Here is a 24,110-nt window from a genome sequence, read left to right as displayed (position 1 = left end):
CATCATGGATATTGGCCTGAAGTTTTCTTTTCTCGTTGGGTCTCTGCCGGGTTTTGGTATCAGGATGATGTTGGTCTCATAAAATGATTTGGGAAGGATTCCCTCTTTTTGGATTGTTTGAAATAGTTTTAGAAGAAATGGTACCAGCTCCTCCTTGTGTGTCTGGTAGAATTTGGCTGTGAACCCATCTGGACCTGGGCTTTTTTTGTGTGGTAGGCTCTTAATTGCTGCCTCAACTTCAGACCTTGTTATTGGTCTATTCATAGTTTCAGCTTCCTCCTGGTTTAGGCTTGGGATGATGCAGGAGTCCAGGAATTTATCCATTTCTTCCAGGTTTACTAGTTTATGCGCATAGAGTTGTTTGTAATATTCTCTTATGATGGTTTGAATTTCTATGGAATCTGTGGTGATTTCCCCTTTATCATTTTTTATTGCATCTATTTGGTTGTTCTCTCTTTTATTTTTAATCAATCTGGCTAGTGGTCTGTCTATTTTGTTGATCTTTTCAAAAAACCAGCTCTTGGATTTATTGATTTTTTGAAGGGTTTTTCATGTCTCAATCTCCTTCAGTTCAGCTCTGATCTTAGTTATTTCTTGTCTTCTGCTGGGTTTTGAGTTTTTTTGATCTTGCTCCTCTAGCTCTTTCAATTTTGACGATAGGGTGTCAATTTTGGATCTCTCCATTCTCCTCATATGGGCACTTATTGCTATATACTTTCCTCTAGAGACTGCTTTAAATGTGTCCCAGAGGTTCTGGCACGTTGTGTCTTCGTTCTCATTGGTTTCGAAGAACTTCTTTATTTCTGCCTTCATTTCATTGTTTACCCAGTCAACATTCAAGAGCCAGTTGTTCAGTTTCCATGAAGCTGTGCGGTTCTGGGTCGGTTTCTGAATTCTGAGTTCTAACTTGATTGCACTATGGTCTGAGAGGCTGTTTGTTATGATTTCAGTTGTTTTGCATTTGTTGAGCAGTGCTTTACTTCCAATTATGTGGTCAATTTTAGAGTAGGTGTGATGTGGTGCTGAGAAGAATGTGTATTCTGTGGATTTGGGGTGGAGAGTTCTGTAAATGTCTATCAGGTTTGCTTGCTCCAGGTCTGAGTTCAAGCCCTGGATATCGTTGTTGATTTTCTGTCTGGTTGATCTGTCTAATATTGACAGTGGAGTGTTAAAGTCTCCCACTATTATTGTGTGGGAGTCTAAGTCTCTTCGTAAGTCATTAAGAATTTGCCTTATGTATCTGCATGCTCCAGTATTGGGTCCATATATATTTAGGATCATTAGCTCTTCTTGTTGTATCGATCCTTTTACCATTATATAATGGCCTTCTTTGTCTCTTTTGATCCTTTGTTGCTTTAAAATCTATTTTATCAGAGATGAGAATTGCAACTCCTGCTTTTTTTTGCTCTCCATTTGCTTGGTAAATCTTCCTCCATTCCTTTATTTTGAGCCTTTGTGTATCCTTGCATGTGAGATGGGTTTCCTGGATACAGCACACTGATGGGTTTTGGATTTTTATCCAATTTGCCAGTCTGTGTCTTTTGATTGGTTCATGTAGTCCATTTACATTTAGGGTTAATATTGTTATGTGTGAATTTGATACTGCCATTTTGATGCTAGCTGGCTCTTTTGCCCATTAGTTGTTGTAGATTCTTCATTATGTTGATGCTCTTTAGCATTTAGTGTGATTTTGGAATGGCTGGTACTGGTTGTCCCTTTCTATGTGTAGTGCCTCTTTCAGGAGCTCTTGTAAAACAGGCCTGGTGGTGACAAAATCTCTGAGTACTTGCTTGTTCGCAAAGGATTTTATTTTTCCTTCACTTATGAAGCTCAGTTTGGCTTGATATGAAATTCTGGGTTGAAAGTTCTTTCCTTTAAGGATGTTGAATATTGGCCCCCACTCTCTTCTGGCTTGTAGTGTTTCTGCTGAGAGATCTTCTGTGAGTCTGATGGGCTTCCCTTTGTGGGTGACCCGACCTTTCTCTCTGGCTGCCCTTAGTATTTTCTCCTTTATTTCAACCTTGTTGAATCTGACGATTATGTGCCTTGGAGTTGCTCTTCTTGCGGAATATCTTTGTGGTGTTCTCTGTATTTCCTGCATTTGAGTGTTGGTCTGTCTTGCTAGGGGGGGAAATTTTCCTGGATAATTTCTTGAAGAGTATTTTCCAGCTTGGATTCATTCTCTTCGTTACATTCTGATACACCTATCAAACGTAGGTTAGGTCTCTTCACATAGTCCCACATTTCTTCGAGACTTTGTTCCTTCCTTTTTGCGCTTTTTTCTCTGATCTTGGTTTCTCATTTTATTTCATTGAGTTGATCTTTGACTTCTGATATTCTTTCTTCTGCTTCGTCCATTTGGCTGTTGAAACTTGTGCATGCTTCGTGAAGTTCTTGTATTGTGTTTTTGATCTTCTTTAATTCATTCATATTCCTCTCTAAGTTATCCATTCTTGTTATCATTTCCTCGAATCTTTTTTCAAGGTTCTTAGTTTCTTTGCATTGATTTAAAACATGTTCTTTTAGCTCACAAAAGTTTCTCATTATCCACCTTCTGAAGTCTAATTCTGTCATTTCGTCACAGTCATTCTCCGTCCAGCTTTGTTCCCTTGCTGGTGAGGAGTTTTGGTCCTTTGTAGGAGGCGAGGTGTTCTGGTTTCGGGTGTTTTCCTCCTTTTTGCGCTGGTTTCTTCCCATCTTTGTGGATTTATCCACCTGTCATCTGTGTAATTGCTGACTTTGCGATTGGGTCTCTGAGTGGACGCCCAGATTGTTGATGATGAAGTATTTCTGTTACTTGGTTTTCCTTCTACCAGTCTAGCCCCTCCACTGTATGACTGCTGAGGTCCACTCCAGGCCCTGCTTCTCTGGCGTGCACCTATAGCAGCTGCGGATCCATGAGGTATGCTACCTGTTTCTTTTTCTGCTATCTTTGTCCCAGAATGATGCCTGCCAAATGTCATTCTTTTGGATATAGAGGGGTCAGGGAGCTGCTTGAGGAGACAGTCTGTACTTTATAGGAGCTCAAGTGCTGAGCTGTGAGCTCTGTTGTTCATTCATGGCTGTTAGGCTGCTATGTTTAATTCTGCTGCAACAGAACTCATTTAAAAAACCCTTTTTATCTCTGATGCTCTGTCTCGGGGGGGGTCGGGCTTTCTTTGTGAGTGTCCGTTGTGCTGTCCTGCCCAGCTAGGAGGCAGTCTAGTCACTATTTGCCTGCCGAGGCTCCGCTCTGCTAGTGTGAGTTTCGCCCTGTTGCTGCAGGCTCTGCCCTGCTGCTGCAGTCTCCACCCTGCTGCCATGGGCTATGCCCTGCAGCAGAGTCTCTCCGTTGTAGTGGGTTGCCTCAGCAATGGCAGGCTGTGTTAGCAATGGGCATGTACCTCAGTAGGGGCGGATTGCCTCGGTAATGGCAGACGCCCCTCCCCCACGGAGCTGCACCATCCTGGGTTTAGCTGTGCCCTCAGGGAACTTCTCCACCCGGAGCATTTGGAATCGCCATTTTGTTTGTCCCACTGCGCTACCCCAAATGCTGTTTCCCTGGAATCTCCTGGGCTGGCTCACTGTCCAAGTCCCATTCAGTCTTAAGTTCAGCCCTCTCAAGTCTCAGATTGCTGGTTCAACAGGGCACCCGGACCAGTGCGCTTTGCGCGGAGCGCTGTGTAGCGCCGCTGCGCTACAGCGCTGGCCACACCGGCTCCACCAGCCAAAACCTCTGCCTGGTGTCCCATGTCTCTTTTATACCTTGGAATTTCCCCATTCAGTGGGCAACAAAGATCCGTCTGGAAATGCGGCCCTGACTCACCCTCTCCACACATTCACCGAGAGCTTCAATCCTGGGTTGTTCTCACCGTGCCATCTTGAGTCCCCAACCTTTTTGTATTTTTAATAGTGACAGAGTTTCACTATGTTTTTCAGGCTGGTATTGAACTTCTGACCATGTGATCCACCTGCCTTGGTCTCCCAAAGTGATGGAATTACAGGTGTGAGCCACCTCACCCAGCCAATAACAGCTCTTTTATAGAAAAAGTTCAAAGATAGAGATGTAGTTATAAGATATTAGGGAATTGAAATGATGTTTGCATTTTTAAAGAAAACACAAATTGTTTATACCCAAAAAATGGAGAGAAAATGCTACAGGTAGGTTAGGAGGGATACTCAAAAGTACCATTTCATGGAAGAGGTAGCCTTTGAGCTGGTCCTGGAATATTAGGTGACTGCAGAGCATGTCAACTAAATATGTACATGATGCTTTTCAACACCAAACTAATACCATTTTCTGCTTTGAAATTCCTGTACCAGATCAATACTGGGCAAGCTGATGGCACTCCTGGCCTTCATTTGAAGCCTGGGAGCTGGAATGCACAGGGAAGGGTGTTACCATTGGAATTATGGATGGTGGGGAGTATTTTGAAGCCTGTGCATCATTTGGAAATAAGAGCGTGCCTTTGCTTGCCTTAGGATAAAAGTTGTATTGTTTTGGAGATGCTAACCAGAGACAGAATAGCAGGATACTGGGGCTGATGACCTGATGACCACACTGTACTATGACCAAATCCTCACCTTTTTTCCAATCAGTGGTCCTCAAACTTGAGGTTGCACTTAACAAATATTTTTTAATTAATAAAAATAAGCTAAACAAATGAATAAATGAAAGCTGCCTGTCACTCAACCAAAATTTCTTACTGAGCCACTGCTTACACTTTACCTTCAAATGTCTTCTAAAGCTGTTTATATATACCATCAATTTCTGTAGACCCACACTATCCAATGTAGTCACCACTAGCCATATGTGCCTGTTTAACTTTGCATTTTAATTAAAGCTAAATAAAAAGTAAAATTCAATTTCTCAATCACACTGGCCTCAAGTTCTTGATACCCACACGGGGCTAGCAGCTGCTGAAATTTAATTCCATTTCCATCATCACAGAAAGCTACATTAGTATGAGTCTAGATCCATAAAACAGCTTTTCAATAACAAGATTGAGGCTTGGGGAGATTTGACTTTATTTCTGCTTTCAGAATGAACCCTTGTAAAGTAGCCTTTAATAACCTTTTATTATGGACACCCCTTACATGTTATTCTATCCTGCGTGCCTACCAGAGACTTAGCAGAGCTTCATTTTCTATAGTTTGTGATATGAAAATCAATAGATTTGATGATTGGCATTTTCCCAACTGCATGCCTTTTTGGCCCTACCAAGATTCTGGAGAATTGCTGCCTGTAGTCATTTCATTGATGATGTGTTATTGCCCTCCATCGCCCATCTGGGTCTGCCAGCAGAAAGCTCCACCGTGTATTACTGATCCAATTACATACAAAGGCTACACATAGATGAAACCATGGAGCTGTTCCCATCTGAAGATCCTCAAAGAACACTATGTTCCTTAAAGCCAGGCTTTGAAGCAGAACCGATGGAGGAAAGCAAAAGGAGCCAGCCTGCTTAAAACCTGCATTGTCTCATGTGGGCTCATTAAATATCAGCATAAAAACAATGCCTTGATGTTTTCTGATGTGTGAGACATTTTTAAATAGATTTACAAGCTTCCTCCAGAGACCAAGGGCTCTCGGAAGAAGAAAGCAGCCCTGCATGACAGTGTGTGTGCTCAGATGTCAGAAATTTATAAATATTTCTTCCTTCCTAACACTTGTTCTTGGAAACTGTTCCAAAGGGGTTAAAAAAGATGCATCCAGAAAAAAGATGCATGAGGGTTTGGGGGAAACCTACATAGGAAATACTATTATGACCATTTCTATTGGCAGATCTACTGGGTATCCCCAGCTGGGAATCAGAGAAGCCACCCTAAAAGTGGTTCTAAAGTGCCAACACATGCACATTGCTCTGCTCTTAGGAAACCTCCAGAGTACAGTAGATGCCCATCTCAGAATTCTTTAACTGAAGCTTCTTGATGGACTCCTAAAGTCATCAGCTCCTGACTCATTTCCACAAGGAGAGGGAAGCCCTTTAGAAAGTCTCAGCAGAATTTCTCATTTTATGATCTTTCTTCAGCTGATTAATGGCCTTCGGATTCCCCAAAAAGTAAAGTCTGCCCCCCCAATTACAATTCCTGGTTTCCTCTTTGTTTTAGTCAATTACTGCTAAAGAATGAAGCATCCCAACATTGAGCAGTTTAGAAAAACAATCATGTTATTATCTCTCACAGTTCTATGGGTTGCTGCAGTTCAGCTGGACAGTTCTGCAAGTTCCACTGGGGTCTATGATGCAGGTGGAGTCAGAAGGCAGTTGAGGCTGGAGTCAACTAGAGGCTCCACTGGGAGGCTGAAATGGCTCAGCCTCCCTCCCCCTCCATGGAGTCTGAGGGCTCCTCCTCTCTTCTCACGAGGCCCCCAGCAAAATGGATGGATTTCTTATAGTGGCTCAGGACTCCCAAGTGTAGTCATTCCAAGAAAGAATAAGCAGAAGCTGCTAGTCCTCTTAAGGGCTGGAACTGGAATGGGCACTGGTCACTCTGCCACTTATTTTAGATGAGTAGTTTCAGAGCCAATTCAGATTCGAGGGGAAAGGAAATAAACTCTGAATCTGTGGCCACTTTTAATGCATCACATGCTATTCAGAATGATATCTGAAGAAAAGTAGGATGCCCAAGCCATTCTCCAAGTCCATTGTTGAATAACAAGATGAGCACATCTGGGACAAGGGCAGCCCCGCTACATGGTGAGGACAAGAACAGATACGCAGCAGCCTCTTGCCATGTAATTGGCCATCTCTGCCCTCACAGCGAGAACCAGGAAGGATGGCAACACTGGTACTGCATTCTCTCTCTTAATGGCCTGCATGCGTGAACGGCATAGTGCCATGCCCCAGATATTTTCTCAGCAAGATATTCCAAAATAAGGTTAAGGGCATACACAGATGCTAACCCTGATACCAGAGGGCAAAACTAATGTCATATTCTATCAACGCTGGCTTTCCATATGTTGGCCTGTGTGGCAAATGTTCAGTCATTTGTGTGCAGAAGTTTCAATTTGTGGACAGCCAGTTTTAATTGCTGCCCTCCCCTCTCTGATGGCCCAACTCTCAACTCAGCCATCATCCCCTCTGCTGGATCCAGTGACTCAATGGATGCTCAATAAATATCTTCTGTCTTCACTTAGGTACAAAGCAATGTCATTTCCACGTGCTACATATCACTAGGAGAGAGCCTCCATGGTTAGCTGCTGCACAAAGGGGCAGAAATTAGTTCTGAAGGGTCTACTGGGACATTTCGGGTATGTAGATGTCAGCAAGGACCCCACTTAATGATGACAACTTTATCCCTTTTACTGTAATGGAATTGCTTAGCGTTGGGAACTTTACCTGGAAAACGAAATGTGACCATGACAAGACACAGGGATGGACAAGACTCATCCAGCCCAAGAACTATTCAGGGCAGGTGGCTGGTTCCATTATCAGATGGAGTCAAGGAAGTGAGATGGATGGCCAATGAGTAAGGTCAGGGAGGGCTTCAAGCTGAAGTGACAATAAACAACTAACAGTAGAAATGACCAACATTTATTGAGTAATCACCATGTGCTAGACACTGCTTAGCATTTTAGAAATACAACTACAGTTATTCTGTGAGGTTTGTATTATAATACAAACAGATGAAGAAACTGAGGTTTAAGTAGGCAAGAAACTGCCCAAAGTCTCACAACTAATTCTAACCACCATTCTTGGTGCTTGAAACCTAATCCTTTTCTCTGCCTTCCTGGTGAGATGTTGTGAATGGGGGCCTCATCCATGTGAGTAAAGATTCAAGCCTGAGGACCAGACAGTCACCCACACCCTGCCAAGAGATTTAGAACTCTGTGTCACGTAGAAAAGCAATAGGAAGGTCCTGCAGTGTAACAAATGATCCTGAATTATTTCATTTTCACATTGCTGATAAAGGCACACCCAGACTGGGTAATTTATAAAGAAAAAGACGTTTAATGGACTCACATTTCTATGTGGCTGAGGAGGCTTCACGATCATGGCAGAAGATAAAAAGCACATCTTACATGGCAACAGGCAGGAAAGAGAATGGGAGCCAAGTGAAAGGGGTTTCCTTTATAAAACCATCAGCTCTCATGAGACTCATTCACTGCCTCAAGAACAATATGGGAGAAACCACCCCTGATTCAGTTATCTCCCACTGGATCCCTCCCACAGCTTGTGGGCATTATGGGAGCTATAATTCAAGATGAGATTTGGGGAGGATACAGACAAACCATATCAAACCCCAACACTCAACTGCTTAAGGTTGCTATTTATCTTTGATTATGATTTTGTGGCACAGGAATCTGTAAAGAGCCTGGCTGGGCATTGCTCACTTCCGGTTGCTCATGTGGTTGAGATGTAGCTGGGCTTCAGTCTTCTGAAGGCCCAGCTGGGGCTGAACATCTGTGATGGTGCATTTCTATGGCTGATGGCTTCCACTGGAGCTCAGCTGGGACCATCAAAAAGGGTGCCCACATGTTGTGCTTTACTGTAATTTGATCTTGAGGTCTTACTCACCAGAGTGGCTATAAACTCTGTCCTGTCCCAACAGGACTCTTGGGGATTGGCTGAGAATGTTTAAGATGTGCCTGTCTTAGTCCATTGCCAGTGTTATAACAAAATACCTTAGACTAGGTCACTTATAAATAATAGAAATTTTTTCCCTTACACTTCAGGAGGCAGGGAAATTATAAATTTGGTATCTGATAAGGGCTTGCTCTCTGCTTTCAAGATGGCCCCTGGTCGCTGCATCCTGTGGAGGGGACAAACAGTGTGTCCTCCCCTAGCAGTAGGGGTAACAAAGGAATGAACTCTCTCCCTCAAGCCCTTTTATAGGAACACTATAAAAGGCATAATCCTCACAACTAATCACCTCCTGAAGGCCCCACTTCTAAATACTATTGCAATTAGAGATTAAGTTCCAACATATATTTGGAGGGAAGCAAACACTCAAATGACAGCATTTCACCCCTGGCCCCCCCCCAAATTTGTATGCCTCACATACAAATACACTTATTCCAGCCTGATAGCCCCCAAAGTCTTCATTTGTTCCAGCACTCACATAAAAGTCTAAATCCCAGAGTCTCAGCTAAATGTTTCCTAAATCAGAGATGGTGAAACTCAAAATATGATTTATCCTGAGGCAAATTGCTCTCCAGCTGTGAACTTGTAAAATCAAACAAGTTTCATGTTTCCAAAATAGAATGATGAGATGGGCATAGGACATATATTCCCACTCCAAGGGAGAAACAGGAAAGAAGAAAGGGGTAACAGGTCTCAAGTAAGTCCAAAATCCAGAAAGGCAAACATAAATTCTGATACTTGAGAGTAATCTTTTCTGACTCCATGTCCCACCTGCTGGACACATTGGGATGGGAGCTGAGCCTCCAAGGCTTCTAATGACCCCTCCCCCATGGCTTCACTGGGCACAGTCCATGCAGCAGCTTTCATGAGGTGGAGTCTCATGCCTGCACTTCTCCCACACTGGAATCACATGTTAGTGGCTAGTGCCATGCCCACACTCCACTGGGCATTGCCCTAGTAGGGGCTTTCTGTGGTAGCTCCATCCTGTAGCAGTTCTCTGCCTGGGCCCCAAGGCTCTAGGGCTAGGGTTAGGGATAGTGTTAAAGAACTGGAGCTCAAGGCCAGGGTGACATAACACATCTCAAGTGAGCTACTATCATTCTAACTAGGAATATGCACATGAAACTCCTTCCAAGTTCCCTGAGGTCTCGAGGACTGTCACAGCTTCCTGAGAATTGGGACTTTTATGGATTAGACTTTCTGAAAAGTTTCAAACTGATGATAGAATACTAATGATTAGAACAAAATTATAATCAAGTATCTTTCATTTGTGTGCCTCATTGATTATGATTGTCTGGTGATTGATCAGTCAGTGCCCCCATTGGCTGTGAGGCATAGTTAGTTGTACAGCTCAGGTTCTGCGTCTAAATCATCTGTGTTTTTCCAGGACCAACACTATGCCTGGCATTCACTGCTGAGAAATAAATAAAAGCATGAAATATAAGAATGAATATGCAAATATTTTAGTAATTAAAAATAAGCTGACTAGGAAGATATGTCCAGTACTGTGCACCTTAAAAGATAATCAAATATACAAAAATATTAAAATATTATCTAATTACCAAATTACTATTTTCGATTCTTTAGTCCATGATTGCCTTTTCTGAATCGTGTTTGTTGTCCTTCACAGTTGTATCAATAATTCTCTCTTTCTCAGACCAAAGTCTCCATCTGTTCTAACTCAACACTTGCTCTTCCTTTTAACCTAATTTAAGATTCTTTATTTTAATTAGCCAAAATTTATCTTGTTTTAATTCTAATTTCTCTCTGGTCTCAAATTATCTCCTTGTTCCAATATTTTCCCTTGACAGAGAAGACACTAATATTTCTTGGATCATTTTTCTGCTAAACAGCTTCCATTCTCAGAACATAGAGCCATGTTTTAAAAATTGACTTTCTGGAGGACTCAAGATGGCGCTGTGAGAACAACCCAGGATTGAAGCTCTCGCTGGACGCAAGGAGAGGGTGAGTCGGGACAGCATTTCCAGATGGATCTTAGTTGCCCACAGAACGGGGAAATTCCCAGGTATAAAAGAGATGCGGGACGCCAGGCAGAGGTCTCCGCTGGCATAGCCGGCAGCCGGTGTGGCTCCGGCCCACGCCGGAGTGCAGAGGTGCTCCACAGCGCTCCATACAAAAGCGCACTGTTACGGGTGCCCTGTTGAACCGGCAAACTAAGACCCGAGAGGGCTGAACTTGAGACTGAATGGGTCTTGAACTGTGACCCAGCCCAGGAAATCCCAGGGACTCAGCGTTTGGGGGAGCGCAGTGTGACAAACAAAATGGCGATTCCAAACACTCCCGGTGAATAGGTTTTTTTTAAAGTGCAGCTCCGTGGGGGAGGGGCGTCAGCCATTACCGAGGCAATCAGCCCCTACTGAGGTACACGCCCATTGCTGACACAGCCTGCCGCTGCCAAAGCAACCCGGTACAACAGAGAGACTCCTCCGCAGGGCGTAGCCCGTGGCAACAGGGCGGAGACCACAGCAGAAGGGCAGAGCCTGCAGGAAAAGGGCGAACCTCACACCAGCAGGGCGGAGCCTCGGCAGGCAAAAAGTGACTAGACTGCCTCCTAGCTGGGCAGGACAGCACAACGGACACTCACAAGGAAAGCCCCAATCACCCCCCCAGACAGAGCATCTGAGGAAAAAAAGGGGTTTTCTTACGAGTTAGGTTGCAGCAGAACTAAACATAGCAGCCTAGCAGCCCTAAATGAACAACAGAGCTCACAGCTCAGCCCTTGAGCTCCTACAAAGTACAGACTGTCTCCTCAAGCAACTCCCTGACCCCTCTATATCCATAAGACTGACATTCGGCAGACATCATCCTGGGACAAAGATAGCAGAAAAAGAAACTGGTAGCATCCCTCGCTGTTGCACAGGTGCTACAGGTGCACCCCAGACAAGCAGGACCTGGAGTGGACCTCAACAGTCGTACAGCGAAGGGGCTAGTCTGGTAGAAGGAAAACCAAGTAACAGAAATACTCCATCATCAACAATCTGGGTGTCCACCCAGAGATCCGATCAAAAAGTCAGCAACTACACAGACGACAGGTGGATAAATCCACAAAGATGGGAAGAAACCAGCGCAAAAAGGAGGAAAACACCCGAAACCAGAACACCTCGCCTCCTACAAAGGACCAAAACTCCTCACCAGCAAGGGAGCAAAGCTGGACGGAGAATGACTGTGACGAAATGACGGAATTAGACTTCAGAAGATGGATAATGAGAAACTTTTGTGAGCTAAAAGAATATGTTTTAAATCAACGCAAAGAAACTAAGAACCTTGAAAAAAGATTCGAGGAAATGATAACAAGAATGGATACCTTAGAGAGGAATATGAATGAATTAAAGGAGCTGAAAAACACAATACGAGAACTTCGCAAAACATGCACAAGTTTCAATAGCCGAATTGACCAAGCAGAAGAAAGAATATCAGAAGTCGAGGATCAACTCAATGACATAAAACGAGAAACCAAGACCAGAGAAAAAAGCGCAAAAAGGAAGGAACAAAGTCTCGAAGAAATGTGGGACTATGTGAAGAGAATGAATCCAAGCTGGAAAATACTCTTCAGGACATCATCCAGGAAAATTTCCCCCACCTAGCAAGACAGGCCAACACTCTATTGCAGGAAATACAGAGAACACCACAAAGATATTCCGCAAGAAGAGCAACCCCAAGGCACATAATCGTCAGATTCAACAAGGTTGAAATAAAGGAGAATATACTAAGGGCAGCCAGAGAGAAAGGTCGGGTCACCCACAAAGGGAAGCCCATCAGACTCACAGCAGATCTCTCGGCAGAAACTCTACAAGCCAGAAGAGAGTGGGGGCCAATATTCAACATTCTTAAAGAAAAGAACTTTCAACCCAGAATTTCATATCCAGCCAAACTGAGTTTTAGAAGTGAAGGAAAAATAAAATCCTTTGCAAACAAGCAAGTACTCAGAGATTTTGTCACCACCAGGCCTGCTTTACAAGAGCTCCTGAAAGAGGCACTACACATAGAAAGGAACAACCAGTACCAGCCATTCCAAAATCACACTAAATGCTAAAGAGCATCAACATAATGAAGAATCTACAAAAACTAATGGGCAAAACACCCAGCTAGCATCAAAATGGCGGTGTCAAATTCACACATAACAATATTAACCCTAAATGTAAATGGACTACATGAACCAATCAAAAGACACAGACTGGCAAATTGGATAAAAAGTCAAAACCCAGCAGTGTGCTGTATCCAGGAAACCCATCTCACATGCAAGGATACACAAAGGCTCAAAATAAAGGGATGGAGGAAGATTTACCAAGCAAATGGAGAGAAAAAGAAAGCAGGAGTTGCAATCCTCATCTCTGATAAAACAGACTTTAAAGCAACAAAGATCAAAAGAGACAAAGAAGGCCATTACATAATGGTAAAAGGATCGATACAACAAGAAGAGCTAACGATCCTAAACATATATGGACCCAATAAAGGAGCACCCAGATACATAAGGCAAGTTCTTAATGGCTTACAAAGAGACTTAGACTCCCACACAATAATAGTGGGAGACTTTAACACTCCACTGTCAATATTAGACAGATCAACCAGACAGAAAATCAACAACGATATCCGGGGCTTGAACTCAGACCTGGAGCAAGCAAACCTGATAGACATTTACAGAACTCTCCACCCCAAATCCACAGAATACACATTCTTCTCAGCACCACATCACACCTACTCTAAAATTGACCACATAATTGGAAGTAAAGCACTGCTCAACAAATGCAAAACAACTGAAATCATAACAAACAGCCTCTCAGACCATAGTGCAATCAAGTTAGAACTCAGAATTCAGAAACCGACCCAGAACCGCACAGCTTCATGGAAACTGAACAACTGGCTCTTGAATGTTGACTGGGTAAACAATGAAATGAAGGCAGAAATAAAGAAGTTCTTCGAAACCAATGAGAACAAAGACACAACGTGCCAGAACCTCTGGGACACATTTAAAGCAGTCTCTAGAGGAAAGTATATAGCAATAAGTGTCCATATGAGGAGAATGGAGAGATCCAAAATTGACACCCTATCGTCAAAATTGAAAGAGCTAGAGGAGCAAGATCAAAAAAACTCAAAACCCAGCAGAAGACAAGAAATAACTAAGATCAGAGCTGAGCTGAAGGAGATAGAGACACGAAAAACCCTTCAAAAAATCAATAAATCCAAGAGCTGTTTTTTGAAAAGATCAACAAAATAGACAGACCACTAGCCAGATTGATTAAAAAGAAAAGAGAGAACAACCAAATAGATACAATAAAAAATGATAAAGAGGAAATCACCACAGATTCCACAGAAATTCAAACCATCATCAGAGAATATTACAAACAACTCTATGCACATAAACTAGTAAACCTGGAAGAAATGGATAAATTCCTGGACTCCTGTGTCCTCCCACGCCTAAACTAGGAGGAAGCTGAAACTATGAATAGACCAATAACAAGGTCAGAAGTCGAGGCAGCAATTAAGAGCCTACCACACAAAAAAAGCCCAGGTCCAGACGGGTTCACAGCCGAATTCTACCAGACACACAAAGAGGAGCTGGTACCATTTCTTCTGAAACTATTCCAAATAATCCAAAAAGAAAGAATCCTACCCAAATCATTCTACGAGACCAGTATCATCCTGATACCAAAACCCGGCAGAGACCCAACAAGAAAAGAAAACTTCAGGCCAATATCCATGATGAACATAGATGCAAAAATCTTCAATAAAATATTGGCAAGCTGATTGCAACAGCAAATCAAAAAACTTATTCATCATGATCAAGTAGGATTCATCCCGGGGATGCAAGGCTGGTTCAACATACGCAAGTCTATAAACGTAATTCACCACATAAACAGAACCAAAAACAAAAACCACATGATTATCTCAATTGATGCAGAGAAGGCATTTGACAAAATTCAACCGCCCTTTATGCTAAAAACCCTCAATAAACTCGGTATTGATGGAACGTATCTCAAAGTAATAAAAGCTATTTATGACAAACCAACAGCCAATATCATACTGAATGGGCAAAAACTGGAAACATTCCCTTTGAAATCCAGCACTAGACAAGGATGCCCTCTGTCACCACTCCTATTCAATATAGTACTGGAATTTCTAGCCAGAGCAATCAGGCAAGAAAAAGAAATAAAGGGTATTCAAATAGAAAAGGTGGAAGCCAAATTGTCTCTATTTGCAGACGACATGATAGTATACCTAGAAGACCCCATCGCCTCAGCCCAAAAACTCCTGAAAGTGATAAGCAACTTCAGCAAAGTCTCAGGATATAAAATCAATGTGAAAAAATCACAAGCCTTCCTCTCCACCAATAACAGACTTAAATTGAGCCAAATCAAGAATGAACTGCCATTTACAATTGCTACAAAACAGACTAAAATACCTTGGAATACAACTCCCAAGGAACGTAAGGGACCTCTTCAGGGAAAACTACAAACCACTGCTCAACGAAATCAGAGAGGACACAAACAGATGGAGAAACATTCCATGTTCATGGTTAGGAAGAATTAATATCATTTAAATGGCTATACTGCCCAAAGTAATTTACAGAATCAATGCTATCCCCATCAAGCTACCATTGACTTTCTTCACAGAACTGGAAAAAACCACCTTGAACTTCATATGGAACCAAAAGAGAGCCCGCATAGCCAAGTCAATTCTAAGCAAAAAGAACACAGCGGGGGGCATCACACTACCGGATTTCAAACTATACTATAAGGCTACAGTAATCAAAACAGCATGGTACTGGTATCAAACAGAGATATAGATCAATGGAACAGAACAGAGGCATCAGAGGCAACACAACATAGCTACAACCATACAATCTTTGATAAACCTGACAAAAACAAGCAATGGGGAAAGGATTCCCTGTTTAACAAATGGTGCTGGGAAAACTGGCTAGCCATGTGTAGAAAGCAGAAACTGGACCCCTTCCTGACACCTTACACCAAAATTAACTCCAGATGGATTAAAGACTTAAACAAAAAACCCGGCACCATAAAAACCCTAGAAGGAAATCTGGGCAAAACCATCCAGGACATAGGAGTAGGCAAGGACTTCATGAACAAAACACCAAAACATTGGCAACAAAAGCCAAAATAGACAAATGGGACCTAATCAAACTCCACAGCTTCTGCACAGCAAAGAAACAGTCTCTAGTGTGAATCGGCAACCAACAGAATGGGAAAAAATTTTTGCAGTTTACCCATCTGACAAAGGGCTGATATCCAGAATTTACAAAGAACTCAAACAGATTTACAGGAAAAAAACAAACAAGCCCATTCAAAATTGGGCAAAGGATATGAACAGACACTTTACGAAAGAAGACATATATGAAGCCAACAATCATATGAAAAAATGCTCATCGTCACTGGTCATCAGAGAGATGCAAATCAAAACCACATTGAGATACCATCTCACGCCAGTTAGAATCGCGATCATTAAAAACTCTGGAGACAACAGATGCTGGAGAGGATGTGGAGAAAAAGGAACACTTTTACACTGTTGGTGGAAGTGTAAATTAGTCCAACCATTGTGGAAGACGGTGTGGCGATTCCTCAAGGCCTTAGAAATAGAAATCCCATTTGACCCAGCAATCCCATTAATGGGTATATATCCAAAGGACTATAAATCATTCTACTACAAGGACACATGCACACGAATGTTCACTGCAGCACTGTTTACAATAGCAAAGACCTGGAATCAACCCAAATGCCCATCGATGATAGACTGGATTGGGAAAATGTGGCACATATACACCATGGAATATTATGCAGCAATCAGAAATGATGAGTTCGTGTCATTAGTAGGGACATGGATAATCTGGAGAACCTCATTCTCAGCAAACTGACACAAGAACAGAAAATGAAACACCGCATATTCTCACTCATAGGCGGGTGATGAAAAATGAGAACACATGGACACAGAGAGGGGAGTACTAAACACTGGGGTCTATAGGGGGGAAAGGGGAGGGCCAGTGGGAGGGGGAGGTGGGGAGGGATTGCCAGGGGAGAAATACCAAATGTGGGTGAAGGTGAGAAAGCAAACAAAACACACTGCCATGTGTGTACCTATGCAACTGTATTGCATGCTCTGCACATGTACCCCAAAACCTAAAATGCAATAAAAAAAAATTGACTTTCTGTTGGAAAATAGGTATTCTCTCTTTGTGTCTTCTTTTAAACTTATATAGATAAAAAAGATTCACAGAGAGAATGTATTTTAAAACATAAATAATCAAAATATAAATTATCTTTTTTATAATTTGTATTTAAATATAAATTATCAAAATTTTCCACCTGAGTTCACAAAATTTAACCTATCTTAACAAATAGATGCAATTTAACTTCAACACAATATGCTAAAACCAAGCAGATTTTTTTTAATGTTCTGTTATTCTGTGTATCCACATTACTCCAGCGATGTGGTACATCATAGCACAAATGATAATAAGAAATAAAATGTATAAGTGTTTACTATGAGCTGAAGACTTTCAATGAATTGCCTCTAATCTTGAAAACTGCTTTGCATAGTAAATAATAGTCCCATTTCAAATACATGGAAACCAAAGCTCAGAGAGATTATGTCACTGGGCTAAAGCCACACAGATGTTACAGTGTCTGAACCTGGAGTGGAACTGGATCCACTGATCTCAAAGCCTATGCTCATCCTCAGCATCACCTCACAGCCTAAACTGACCATTTTGGCAGCAGGGTGGGGTTTTCGGTTTGCTTTCTGAGATTTGTTTGTTTCCGTTTAGAGACAAGGTCTTGCTGTGCCTCCCAGGGTAGTGTGCAGTGGTATAATCATAGCTCTCTGCAGCCTCAGTCCTCTCCTGGGTTCAAGTAATACCCCAAATCAGCCCCCCGAGTAGCTGGGACTACAGGTGCAAGACAGCACACCCAGCTAATTTTCTTATTTTTTGTAGAAACAGGGTCTCACTGTTGCCCAGGCTGGTCTTGAACTCCTGGCTTCAAGCAATTCTTCTTCCTCAGTCTCCCAAAGCACTGGGATTACAGGCATGAGCCACCTTGCCTGGCCAAAATTGATCATATTTGAATTAGGATCCAGAGCAAGGGCTGTTAACAATTTTTAAAAACATTAGTCTTTAAATATTCTGATTCTTTTCCCTCTGAAGACCTCGGGAGGCAAGTGGGAAGAGAAGGTGTAATGATTTAGCATGGGGACTATAGTTTCAAGCTAGAGGAGGCAGCCATAGTGACAGCAATTGCTTCACTCATCAAAATATCAACAGTAAAACCTAACACATGTACTGTAGACCAGTGACTCTCAGTCCAATTACTAATTGTATACCCCTCCAAAAAAAACAAAGGAAAAATTCTTTTTAGAAATATGCATCCTAATTCCAGCTCTTTTTTTGGAAGGCAAATCTCTAATGTTGGCCCAGCTTTAGTAAGCATGCAGTGAAGATAGCAGCTTTGGGAAGAATTTACTGATACTTCTGGCTTTTAGGTATTGCATCCCTATATAGTTATTAATGCACCAGCTGCTGGGCCGATCACACCACTTGCATTCATTTCTTTAATCCCTACACTTCTCACCCCGGGCTGGGCTAAAAGGAAAACTGGCACAGAAAGTCCAAGCAACTTGCCCAAAGCCTTGCAGGCAGTTATTGGGGTGGTTGGAACTCAAAGACCTGTCTTTGACTCCAAAAATCTACATTTGTAACCTTTATGCTAGATGGTATCAAGAACCTTCCTGTTTCTTGGAGGTCGAGATGCTCAGGTGTAACTGTTGCAAAGATTATATGGTTATGCAAACCCAAATGAGAGCTTTTCAATTGTCCTTGAAGTTTCATGATGCTTTCGGAGGTCCAAGTGTCTGCTGAAACTCAGCAGTGCTCATAGCCCATGATTTTACCCTTGGAATGAGGCAACAGAACAGGCCACCATTCAGGAAAAAGCAGGACTCCTGCTGAGACATCAAGCCTCAGGCTTCCTAGAAAGCCACATTCTGAGGAGACAAGCTTCAGCTCCCAACCAGCAACACCTCGCTGGAAACCATTTGCCTTTGCCTAATGGCTTTTCTCACCTGGCCATGTTCTCTTATTATTTCCATGGCAGAGTACGTTCTCCTAATCCATTGCTGTCCATGCCCTGTTAAATAATAATCACTTTTCCTCCCCAGGGCAAGTTTCATTTCAGAGAAATGCCAGTTGATGCTTTAAAAATGTCAAGATTTCTACTAATTTCTTTTAGATCAGTGCTCTGATGAGCCATCCATCTCGCTGTCATGAAGCCCCTTAGTGCTGACATTTATGTCACAGGTGTTATCCTTGGGCCTCAGACTCTAATTGGCTTCACTCTCAAGTGTGTCTGGGGTGGCTGTCTCTCCACTCTTGCAGTGTAGCCCACCTTCACACCTCCACATGGAAGGCAGGTGCAAGGCTGGGAGCTTTGTGATGGGGCACTCACCCCCATGGCAAGCCTTCTGGCACCAGCCCCTTAAAGAGGGCACTTTCTTGGGCAGCTTTCCTGAGGACACAGTAGCAGGTATCAGCCAGTGCTTCCTGTGTTATTGTTGTCTTTTCACAGGAATTGACTATCTCCACCCAGACTCGGCCTACAACTATGTAAGTATAAAACCAACTTTGATAGGGAAACAGATGCATCTTAATTGTCTTGGTGCCCCTGGCTATTAGGAACATGTACGTGTCTACACACATGCATGCAAGTACACAGGAATATGCACACACACACAGGAGTACACCCACAGGAACATATGCATGCACACATGGAGAAACACACATGCACAGGAACATACACACACATGCATATGCATGAAAGATGCCCGTGCATGAATGCTAACAGGCACACATGCATACACACACATGGACACCCACTTGGACAGCCACACTGGAACTGTCCATCCTATTGGAGCCACAGCTTAGGCCACAGGCAAATGGACAAGGCATGCAGCCTGGCAGCAGGCAAAGGCAGTGGCTTTGAAAGAAGAAAGAAACCTGAAGTCTGAAATAACAGAGTGCCAAGAAAGTAGGTACAGGAGGGGCAAGAAGAGAGACACTTGGCAAGGTTTAAATCAACTCTAGCTGATGATATTGAATTGAAGGGTGGAAATGAGCCATTTGGGTTTTTGTTGGACAAAACCAAAGGCAGAAAACCAAAAACTGCAGTGATGTACATTGCAGCCCCAGCCTTATGAAAGTAAGAGCGTTGTATTTTTTGATGATTTGTGCCACTTATGACCACTCCACTGACTCCCCCCCAACACTGAGCATTTAGTGTCCCTTGACAAATAAGCAATGTTAGCACAGAGTCACTGAAAGCCCTGCTGGGCTAGAACCACACACTCTAATTTTTGGCTCAGCAAGTCACACACTGCTTTCCTGATGAAATCCACAAGCCCTTTACACAGAATCAATCACTTTATTTTAACCCCAAGGAGTATAAGATTCAAGCATTTGTGCATTCACTTAAAATTATCCAAGCTATTTCCAAGATATACTTCCGAGACCTCCAGTTCTAGGTGTAATACATGTTATCTGAGTCATTGAAGAAACTCATATTTAGAAGAACAAGGGCTTGCATAAGAGAAAGGATGTTTACCCAGCAAAAAGTGTTTAGGGGTCACCAGTTGGGGTCATTTGTCCTGGAAGGCGTGTGAATCTACATTGTACAAAGAAAGTGCCACTATTGCATGTGTTCTGTGCACTGGGCAACAGGAAACAGGGTATCAAACCAATCTTATAAATCTAGAAGAGTATAAATTGAGAGGAGGACCTTTTTTCATATTAGGAAAAACATATTAAATGAACCATTGGCACAGTCCAGTCAGTGTGGCCCCAGAGAGAAATGACAGAAATTAAACCAAAGTTTTATTCCCTGCAATAATAACAATCCATGTCTATGGAGAAAACCCTTGTAAACTGCCTGTGCCCAGCAGTCCTGTGTGTGGCGTCTAAGGAAACAGCCCTTCTCCCTGTCTCCCCATGGTGCTTTCCCTACTGAACACATGAGTGGAGCTAGGCTGTTCATGCACTTCCTTAAAGGACTGCCCTGGACACAGTACTTGCTGCCTCTTCCTGACTTTGGCTGACTCCCCTACTGCCTCCTCCCTAACTGCAGGGCCCTGGAGATGTGTCAGGCAGGGGACTGAGAAGTGCTGCATTGCATTTTCTCCAAGGCTCTAATGTATCTGAGGCCATTTCTTACAGAAAGAAAGTGTGGCAGGGATAATGGCCTTCAGGGTCAGTGGTTCTGCCTCTGTGGGCTGCCCCTACTCCACCCTCTGCAGACAGAGGCATTGATGTTCTCCACAGTCTCCTCCCTCTCCAGGACCCAGTGCCTCACAGGGCAGCCATGTGGGGTTCTGCTCACTTTCCCAAACGATCCTTGGGGAAACAATCATCTTGCCACTTGGAGGACTTCAAGGTGGTGTGGCACCTGTCAGGCTGGAAAGGTGAGGGCATATGGCCTGTCTCCTGTGCATAGCATAACCCCTCAAATACCTAAGACATGGAGACCTACCTCGGTATCCTTCCCTTCTCCCTGCCTAGCCCAGGCAGTTCCTGTCAGGCGTCTTCCAACTCCAGCTGCCAGATTCAAGAAAGGTAGTCATTCCTTTGGAGCAAGAATCCTCTGGGGTTCTGGTGAGCTGCAGGTACAATGTTAGTGGATGGTGTGATTCATCTGCCAATACTTTCATCTGAAATTGGAACTTGAAGCCTCCAAACTGAGCTGTGCCAGCTCCTCTGAAATCTGCAGTACCAGAATATACCTGAAGAACTTTATCAGTTCTGTGAGTCTCAGGTTCTTTTTCTTCTTTTCTTTCTTAAGAACATTTTTTTGGATTAAAAAATAAACGCATGTTCTCTGTCAAAAAATTTGGAAAAGCATGAAACAGATTCAAAACATAATACCACCATTCTTAATATTTTGCCTTTCATTTCTATGTGTCTATTTTTAATGAAATCAGGCTTTTATTGCATTTTCTTTCCTTCGGCTTGATATGCCATGAACTTTTTATGGTATTAAATATTCTTCAAAACATAATTTTAACAGCTACATGACATTAGCTCACATTGTAATTTATATCTCCAACTGCTGAATGATTCAGTCATTCCCAATGGGTATTTCACTGTAAGAGGGAGATGAGACGGCCGACGATGACATGGGTGGACTCCAAGTCATGCCATGCTAAGGGGAGCTGAAAGAACTGAGAAAGCTTTTCCTGAAAAAAAAAAAAAAAGCACATTGAGTGTGTTTTCAAATATTTCAAATTCTCCTTGTAGAACGAAGCATTCCACTGTTCAGTAATTTTTCCCAAGAAAATTCCCACCAATGGGTGGTAACCACAGAAGGAAGATTTTAATTCAGTCAAAGGAAGAACTGCATAGTGATTAAAATTAGTAAATAATTGAAAGTAACACAATATTCATACCTGAAAATATTCAGAAGGAAGATTGACGGTGCGATGTTATTGAAGAGATAACAATGTCTATGCTGAACTTAAACTAGACGAGACCTAAGAATTGAACAGGAAATGTGATTTCTGTACAAAACTGCACGTCTTGATAACTTTTAGTCAGAGCAAAGTCTGAGTCTTCAGTGGAACCTGAAAATGAAATTACATAGATTTACCTATGGCTGTGAAAATGTCCTGCCTCTGGTATAGATGAGAAAGCTGAACATCTAAATATCTCATGCTTGATTCCTCAGCAGAGAGCCCAAACTGGCTGGTTTTTAACAGGCACAGTGTCTCTCTCACCCTGGGTAGAGTTCAGAGTGACAGCTTAGGAGCTACTAACCACATTCATCTTCTTTATTTTCAATTAAAAATTTTACACTATCATTAACACAATGAGAACAGCAAATAGAGCAGACCAGCCCAGGAGAGCAATGAAACCAGTAGACATTGATAGGCTGAAAAAGTGTTTGATCAGAGAATTAATGGGCAGCTTCACACCTTGTTAAGTAACCTAATGGCTCAGGGGGATGAGATGGGCTGGTGCCCTTTGAGAGAGAGGTACTTATTGGAATCTTTGCTTGGGTTTCCCTAGAAGCAGACTCTGAAGCAAGAGTTTGAGTACAAGTAGGTTATTTGGAAGGTGATTCCAGGAAGCAAGGGTAAAGGAGAGGGAATGAATCTGGGAAGGAAAGGCATTTTGCAAATGGGGCAGTTATCAAATAAGACAGCAGTATGGGCACTAAGGCTTTATTCCACTGGGGAACTCCGGGAGACAGCATGGAATATGTGAGCCAGAGTGATTCCCCTTGGGATGTGATGCCTCAAGAAGCTGGGGTATTTATATGCCAACTGCATCAGTCATTGGTTGAAGGCTTATCCCAAAAGATTTTCCTACCTCCCCACAGCCTGGGGAAAAGCCCTGGGCAAAGGTGTGGGTACAGACAGCTGCAGCTCACCAGGGACATGAAGGTGTCACCCTGAAGGTGGATGTAGCAACATCTGCCTCAGAGATGTCTTGGAAATTCATTAAAGGTTAAAATAAACAGACATGTTCTATGTTGAAAAAACTCCTTTTGATTACAAATTTATTTTCAGTGAGAACAGAAAACTCTACCCGAGGCTCTTCGAAAAAATTACCTTATAATCAAACCAGGCAAAATGTTTTTAAAACCAGAATTATTTTCAAAGCTTGGTTATTTTGTATGTTAAGAGAAGAAACAGCGTATGCTTGTAGTCCAGTATCTTTCTGTTAAACTGAGAATAAAATACTTGGAAAACTGTAAATGGATATATAAATGTAAGTTGTTAGTGTTGATCTAATTCAACAACTCTATACTAAGCCTGTTGAAAGTTGGGAGTAGAGGATAATCACGGCCACTTGGATTATCACTCTATTGCTCTATGATTGAATTTCACTGGAGGAATCCAGTCCCACTGGTAAAAGTTCACTAGTCCAAATAATTAAATTTTTCTTCTTCTGCCCCAATAGTAATGACATGAAATGGGTACTAGCCAAGAGACTATTTTAAACCAAGTTAAAATTTATAGCATTTTTTACCCATCTTCACTATACAAACTGGGTGTTTTCTCTAAGTCAATACAATGGCTGTGGATTGAGTCTGCTATGGGCAAGCCCCAGAGGAAGAGATATAAATAAGATACAGGCACTTTCTAGAGAAGCCAGTAGGTCAGTAAAGATGCAGCCATGTAAGACACGACTGTCAGGTGAGGGGCAAGCAGACAGGGAGGTCGTAATCTCTTTACCATAAGCTCCCAATCCAGTGAGGCTTGCCAGCTGGGTTCACCGCTCTGGCCCAAGCCCAGGGGTTCTGCTAGGTCTGTAGAACAAAGGAATACTTCTTCAAGAAGATGTGGAGTGTGACTTAGGTGGTAAGTCAGGACATGGAGGTGTGTGGGGTAGAACGTCTCCTGCTCTGTAGCTTTGCTCAAAGGCGAAGAAATGGGTGGTGGGTCTGTAGAATCCAAGGAGAGCCTTCTTGCTGTGTGCTGGGGTTTTCTCGGAAGCAGACCCTGAGACAAGGATTTGAAAGCAAGTCATTC

At 42.6% G+C, this 24,110-nt stretch overlaps 1 pseudogene; it reads left to right on the top strand.

The window, feature by feature from the left end:
* LOC100390262 (GPI alpha-1,4-mannosyltransferase I, stabilizing subunit-like) overlaps positions 1-24,110 on the top strand; it is a 49,904-nt pseudogene that overhangs the window by 8,227 nt on the left and 17,567 nt on the right.

The sequence above is a fragment of the Callithrix jacchus genome, chromosome 6 (assembly GCF_049354715.1).
Source record: "Callithrix jacchus isolate 240 chromosome 6, calJac240_pri, whole genome shotgun sequence".
Classification (NCBI taxonomy): Eukaryota; Metazoa; Chordata; class Mammalia; order Primates; family Cebidae; genus Callithrix; species Callithrix jacchus.
This window is presented reverse-complemented; position numbering and strand designations above follow the sequence as displayed.